The sequence below is a fragment of the Canis lupus genome, chromosome 18 (assembly GCF_011100685.1).
Source record: "Canis lupus familiaris isolate Mischka breed German Shepherd chromosome 18, alternate assembly UU_Cfam_GSD_1.0, whole genome shotgun sequence".
NCBI lineage: Eukaryota > Metazoa > Chordata > Mammalia > Carnivora > Canidae > Canis > Canis lupus.
The window spans coordinates 2,348,637-2,356,737 of NC_049239.1; positions in this window are offsets into that span (position 1 = coordinate 2,348,637).

Below are 8,101 nucleotides of genomic sequence, written 5' to 3' on the forward strand. Positions count from 1 at the left end.
GAGCCAAAGGCAGACACTCAACTCCTGAGCCACCAGGGGGCCAGGCATGATATCTCTTAAAGGCAGATTGTGATCAAGTAAACGCATATATTATATATCCTAAAGGAACCACTAAAACAACAAAACAAAGCATTATACTGATAAGTGAAATAAAAGATAACAAAATCATAAAGATATTATTATAAAATATTATCTTTAACCTCGAAGAAGGCAGGGAAAAAACAGAGACTACAGATAAGAAAGCAATATCCAACTACACACTGCTATGTTAGAATAGGAAATATATATAAATAAATATATATATATAAATATATATTTAGTTTTTGTCTTAGGTCTTAGCTCCTTAAAACCCTTGGAATTTCCTGAGCAACACAAGTGATAGAAGCAAATTTTTACTCAGAACAATTCACTTTCCACCACAGCTGAGTTTATCCTAATGAGTTATCTCTTGACTGGCCCCTAGCCAGCTCCAAGAGGAGACCTGATGGCTGGAAAGATTGGGCTATGATTCAAAGGTTGGAACTTTCCATCCCCTGACCTCTGGGGAGAGAAGGGAGGCTGCAGATTGAGTTCAATAACCAATAGCCAAAGATCTAATCAATCATGCATGTGTAATGAAACCTCCATAAAACACCCTAAACAGTAGGGTTTAGAAGCTTCCCAGTTGAAGAATGTTCCAGGAGGGTGGCATGTCCCAACCCTATGAGGAAACAGCTATCCAGACACCTTGGGACCTTGGCGTATGTACTTCTTCATCTGGTTGTTCATTTGTATGCTTTATAATAAATTGTAATAGTAAATATAGCATTTTCCTGATTTCCGTGAATCTAGAAAATTATCAAACCTTAGGCAAGGTGGAATTTGTGGGAACCCCTACACTTGCAGCCACAATAGAAAGAAGTGTCGGTCACCTGGGGACCTGTTGCTTATGACCAGCAGCAGGGTTATGGACAAATCGATCTTTAAACCTATGGGTTCTTTTTTTTTTTTTTTTTTTTTTTTAAACCTATGGGTTCTGATGCTGACTCTGGGTAGTTAGTGTCAGAGTAGGAGTGAATTATAGGACACTCAGCTGATATTTGAAAATCAGAGTTGGAGAATTGATGTTGGAAAATGCAACACATATTTTGTGCCAGAAAGAACTTGCTACAAGAAATCCATTTCAAATGTAAATGCAGGTCACCTGGGTGGCTCGGTTGGTTAAGCATCTGCCTTTGGCCCAGGTCATGGTCTCAGGGTCCTGGGATCCAGTCTTGCATTTGGCTCCCTGATCAGCCAGGGGTCTCCTTCTCCTTCTCCCGATCCCCCTTCCTTGTGCTCTCTTTCTCTCTCAAATAAATAAACAAAATCTTAAAGACAAAAAACCCCCAAACCAACCAATGTAAATACAGACAGGTTAAAAGCAAAAAGATGGAAAGAGTTATGCAATGCTAATGCTAAAATAAATAAATAAATATATAAAATGACTATATCAACATTGAACAAAATAAACTTCTGAGCAAAAAATATTTATAGGGACATAAAAGGCCATTATAGAGGTCAATAAAGGGATCAGTTAATCAGGAGGATATAACAATGTTAGAAGTCCATGGACCTTATAACAGAGCTCCTAAATATATTAAACAAACACTGATGTAACCACATGGAGATACAAACAAATCCACAATTATAGAAATAAATTTCAATGTTTCTCTCTTAAAAATTGGTACAACAAATGGAAAATTATTAGAAAAGACTTAGAATAGTTAATGACCTAATTTATAGAACATTTATAGAACATTTCACATAATGAGAGTAGAGCAAATATGAACATAAATATTTACTGAAAAAGATAATATTCTGGATCAGGAAAGTAGCTTTGATAAGTTTAAAAGGATTCAGGTCGGGATCCCTGGGTGGTGCAGTGGTTTGGCGCCTGCCTTTGGCCCAGGGCGCGATCCTGGAGACCCGGGATCGAATCCCACGTCGGGCTCCTGGTGCATGGAGCCTGCTTCTCCCTCTGCCTATGTCTCTGCCTCTCTCTCTCTCTCTCTCTGTGTGCGTGACTATCATAAATAAATAAAAATTAAAAAAAAAAAAATAAAAGGATTCAAGTCATACAACTTGTGTTCTCTGACCATAATGGAATCAACACAGAAATTAATGAGAGGAAGACCACCAAATACTTGCAAACAACACACTTCTAAATAAAACCTGGGGCAAAGAATAAATCAAAAGTAAAATTAAAATGTAATTTGAGGGGATCCCTGGGTGGCTCAGTGGTTTAGCACCTGCCTTCGGCCCAGGGCGTGATCCTGGAGTCTGGGGATCCAGTCCTGCATCAGGCTCCCTGCATGGAGCCTGCTTCTCCTTTGCCTGTGTCTCTGCCTCCCTCTCTCTGTGTGTCTCTCATGAATAAATAAATAAAATCTTTAAACTGAAGAACTGAAAGAAAAAAACACAACAAAATATTTTAGATGCTTTAAGTGGGAAATTTTAAAAGTTAAAATCAATGACCTCAGCTTCCACCTTAGAAACTAGAAAATAAACCCAAGGTAAAAAGAAAAGAGGCCACAATAAATATCTGAGTGGAAAAAATGAAACAGAAAAACAGTAGAGAAAATCAGTGAATCCAAGGATGGTTTTTGAGAAGATCAACAAAACTGCTAAACTTTTAGCCAGATGAGAGATGACACAAAATATAAATTTCAGAACTGAATGTGGTGGCATCACTACAGATATTAAAAGAATGCTAAGGGAGTGTTGTGAACAACCTCGTACTAGTAAATTTGACAATTTAGATCAAATTCAATCATCTTTGAAACATATACAGTTATCAAAATTTATATCAAGAGAAAATATCTAATATAAGTAGTCTTATATCTATTAAAGAAAATAAATTTACAGATAAAAACATTCCCCGGAAGAAAACTATAGGCTCAGGTGACTTCACTGGTAAATTCTATCAATCATTTAAGTAATATTAAATAATAAAAAACACTAATACCACATTAACTCTTCAATAAAATTGAAAAAGAAGGAATACTTTTCAACTCATCCATGACAGTTACTGAAACCAAAGACATTATAAGAAAACTGTAGACGTCAGTCATGAACATAGACATAGCAGTCTCAAAGCTAGTTTTAACAAATGAAATCCAGCAATATATAAAAAGGATATTATAATTAAGTGGGTTTTACCCCAGGAATACAAGATTGCCTTAATACAAGATCGATTTGCTAAGTAATCAATATAATTCATCAAATTAACAAATTAAGAAAGAAAAACCATATGGTCATCTCAATAGATACAGATATCCACTCCTGATAAAGTCTCCCAGCAATGTGAGAGTAGAGAAAAAAAACTTCAATCTGATGGAGGACATCTATGAAAAACTAATGGCTATCATTGTATTTATTATCAAAAAACTGAATGCTATTTCCTAGGATAAGAAATAAGTATAACTATTCACACTGCTTCTATTCAAGTTTTAACTGAAGGATTAGCCAGTAAAATAAGGCAAGATATAGAAATTGAAAACATTCTGGTTAGAATGAGAGAAATCAAACTGTTTTTTTATTCAACAGATGACATGATCATATACGGAAAAACAGGAGAATATACCAAAAAAAAAAAAAAAAAAATTCCACCAGAACTAAATAAGTTTAGCAATGTTAGAGGAAACAAGACCGATATAGAACAATTGTATGTCTATATACTAGCATTGAAGAATCAGAAATTTTAAAAAATAATAATTTACAATAGTATCTAAAAATATGAAACATTTAGGGACAAATCCAACAAGAGGTATAAGCTCCATACATTGAAACCCACAAAAAATTGCTGAAATGCACAAAAATTGAAGAATACCATATAAGTGAAGAAATATACTCTGCTCACTAAGTTTTGGGCACTCAGTATTGGTAAGATTGATCAATAGTTTCAAAACAACACCAATTATAATCCCAGCAGACATTTTTGTAGGAATCAATAAGCTCATCCTAAAATTTATAGAGCAAATCAAAGGACTCGAAACAGCCACAATGAAAACCAAAGGTTTGCAGAAGAGAATAAAGTTAAAAAAAAAATACTCTCTGATGTCGAGTTATGATATACACCGACCATAATCAGGACAGTATGATATTAACACTGAGACATATAGAACAATGCAACGGAGAGACAAATAAAATAAATAACGTGACAAATAGAAAATATAACAAACAGAATAATGTAACAGACAAATAGAACAATGTAACAGATAGACAAGTGGAATAATGTAACAAATAGAAAATATAACAGATAAACAGGGCAATGCAACATACAACGTGAACAATGTAACAGGTAAATAGGATAATGTACTAGAAGGAAAAGTCTAGAAATAGATACACATGAATACAAACAACTGACTTTTGATGAAGCTGCAAAGGCAATGCACTGGATAAAGGATAGACTTCTCAATCGGTGCTGGAATAACTGGATATCCATATGTAAAAAAGGGGAGAAAAAAGAACTTCTAGCCATATTTTTAATCACATACAGAAATTAGTATGAAATAGATCACAGACCTAAATGTACAGCCTAAAGCTGTGGAATTTCTAGGTAAAAACTAGATGTCAAACTTCTGTGACATGGACCAGGGAAAGATCTCTTTGATAGGACACTAAATGCATTTTCTAAACAATAAAAAAATCCATCAATTGGATTTCATCAAATTAAAATTTCTGCTCTTCAAAATAAACAGTTATGAAGATGAAAAGAGCAGAAATTTTAATTTGATGCATTTCCCCTTCACTAGACACAAACGCCTCAACAGAAGGGAGCCGCCCCGATATTTGAGGGAGAGAAGGCGCTCGCTCACTACACGTTGGGAGAAGGAATGGACAGATACAACTTGATTTGCTCTGCGGTTTCTGCGTTTCTACAGATTCTCTCTAGGAGCAGAGCGTTATTTGGGGGCATAGATATAGGTTCCCACATCAACACCCCTGTATCACGGTCCCCCGAGACCCGGGCTTGTGGATGCCTTTCTGGATCACCTGATCTCCGGCAGCAGACCCCCTGCCAGCCTTCCTTCCGCAGCCCCCCTCCCCTCGGTGGGACGTGCTAAGCACCTCCCCTCCTATTCTTTCCCAGAGTTCAGCTTCTCTTTTTATCAGTTCTGGCTGCTTTTCTCCCTTCACCAAGACAGCCCCTTGGTTATGCTCACTTAGGCGCAGACGGTGTTCAGCTGGGGCTGGAAGGAGCCCCGGCCAGGAGACTCTGCTCTCCAAACTCTCAGTTTGCTTCCAGAGGCAGCTCCTCCCAGTTGGGGGAGAATCAGAACAAAGGGGGTCCCGCCCTGGGGCTGGGGGTGGGGGTGGGGAATGAAGATTCCCCTGGTGTCTGCACGCTCGGGGGCAAAATCTGACCTCAGGCTGTGTTTGTCGAGTGAATAATTGACAGAAAAATGCGCACCGTACGTACGGAGATCACCGGCTGTTTGCTTTCCACAGTCCTTAAGGATTTATCAGAGTTTCACAGATTTGTGCTCTTTATAAATATTATGAATATTACAGAACATATTGTGTATTTTTATTGTTACTATTAGGTTATCGCTTAGTGAGGATGAGCAAGGGTTGACCAAGTCATGTTTCCTGGGGCTGATTAGTGAGTCTCTCTCCTGATAAGACTTTAATAAGGTTCTTTCTACCAACTTTCCTGAAACAAAGGTTTTCCATTTGTAGAGCAAAGCAGGTGATGGGCAGAGGATGGTCTTTGCTACCACCTCAGGGCACAGCCAGTCGGCATGCTCCTTTCTAAAAAACACAGTGCAAAAAAAAAAAAAAAAAGAAAAGAAAAAAGAAAAATGAGTGGGAAATATCAGAAAGGGAGACAGAGCATGAGAGACTCCTAACTCTGGGAAACGAACTAGGGGTGGTGGAAGGGGAGGAGGGCGGGGGGTGGGGGTGCCTGGGTGACGGGCACTGAGGGGGGCACTTGATGGGATGAGCACTGTTATTCTGTATGTTGGCAAATTGAACACCAATAAAAAATAAATTTATAAAAAAATAAAAATAAAAATAAAAAAACACAGTGCTGGTTTCATCTACTTGTTTAAAAGTCTCCAGATCTCACTTTTCAGCACCCGCCATCTCCCGGTGTTTACCCAACATGCTGGATGACAGAGGAAGAAAATTTGCCACACAAGAAAAAGAAGAAAAAAATTCTAATCCTTTCCCTCGGAGGGCAAAAGGGAAAGCGCTAGTACAATATTTGAAGCAGATCTTACTTAGTAAGTGATTCTCTTTCCATTTGAATCATCCTCCTGATGCTCTCCCAGTATTTGCCATCCTCGAGTGCTTCTTGGGTGGCAGTCAACGCAAGCGACACTTTCAATACAGCAGCACCTGGGCCTGCTGCGTGTGCTCAGAAGAATAACAGGAGATGAGACCACTATTAATATCCATGTTATCAATTCCTTAATTTTAACATTCAGAAAAAAAAATGTTAGGCTTTGGCTAACAATTATTTTCAGCTGAGGCAAAGGCGTCCGTGGCTCTATTACAAGAAGAGAAAATTTTCTCGTCTTCTTTTATTTGGAACGCGCGGATGTGATCGGAGGTTTCAAACGAAATATTTTAAACGCCACGACGATTGACGTGAAGCCCGGAGGAAGCGGTTCTGGGTAAAATCAGCATTTCCAAGGCTCCTTTCAATAGCGTACCCGATATTGAGACTCCCCCGTGGGACTTTGGATACACGCTCTCACTTTCCCCTCTGGCTTCTAAGGCACATGAAACATGTGGCTCCCTGTCCTCTGTCCCGGGCACGCGGCACCGAAAGCCCCGTAGTATCTGCTGCAGGTGGCAAGGGCATCTCTTGCCCTCATATTTAGTTTTGTTCTGTTAAAAAGCCAAATTGAACTGAGTAACTCTGGGGATCTGACTGGCGCTGTCAAGGTGGGTGGGGGGGGGCGCCGAGGAGTCTAACCCAATAGCAGGTTTTTGTAGGAAGGAGGGTGGGGCCAGCAGGTTAGCAGCAAAGGAAAAGAAAGGATTGTTTTGGGCGCTGGGTTTCCCTTGGGGGCAGGGAAGTGGGCCTCAGTGTGCGGATGACCTCATCTCCCTTGGGAGGGAGGGGGCCAGGCGACAGGTCGCTTCACCAGGCCCAGCCCATGAGCCCTGCCTGGCTGGCTGGGACTGCGTCTCCGTCTCGGGGGGAGGTTGGAAGGGCCGTCAGTTAGGCATTCACCCCGCTGTGGTGACTCGGCCTGGCCCAAGGGACTCCATTTGGGGCCTGTGGTTGTCTTTTTACCTACTAGCCGTCCCGAAATAGTTGCAGCATGAGGGTGAAATGGTATCTATTATTAGCTGCACCGGGAGCCTCTGTCAACCACACCTGAGTTTCTGCTAATGTGACTTGGGGCAAGCCCCAAAGGATGGGGGCTGGTTGCCGCGGAAACCAAGCAAGTGACTGGAGGGTTGGAAGGTTCAGCCGACCCCCACCTCCAGGGAGGGGAGAGGGGCTGGGGATTGAGATAATCACCCCTATCTGTGTAATAAAGCCTCATAAAAATCCAAAAAGGAGGGGTACGGGAAGGGTGAATCCGTGAGCACGCCGAGGTGCTGGGAGTGGGAATTTTATTTAGTGGTGAATTTGGTGGTGGCGGTGATAGCATCCAAAGGAGACTTCCGGTGGCCCTGGAGACTGTGACACCTGCAGGTGCAGCACCGCAAGCCCTTTGAGTGCTCGCTCTGACAGCTTCCCAGGATGGGATCCGGGATCCAGGGTCCGCGGTCAGCTGACCTGGTGGATGGTTCCCCCTGCAACCTGAGGCCCCGCCTGTGGGGGGCCCACAGCCCCCATTTGTTGGTCTCTGCTGGCCCAGTCTGTAGCTGCCGGTGGGGAAATGCTACTGGATGCACCACAGGCCTCTGGTTGGGGCCCCTATTTGGTTACTGCAGGTGTCCACAGTCCCCTTTCTTCAGTTACTCTTGGTTTCCGTTACCGCACCCCGGAGGTAAAGGCTACTGACAAACGGGAATCTTGAAAGTCACAAAGCTGAAAAATTTGTGAGCATGGGGTAAGGCCTTGAGAGCGCCTAGAGCCCTCACCGCCTAACCCTGCGTGTCCCGTGTTAGC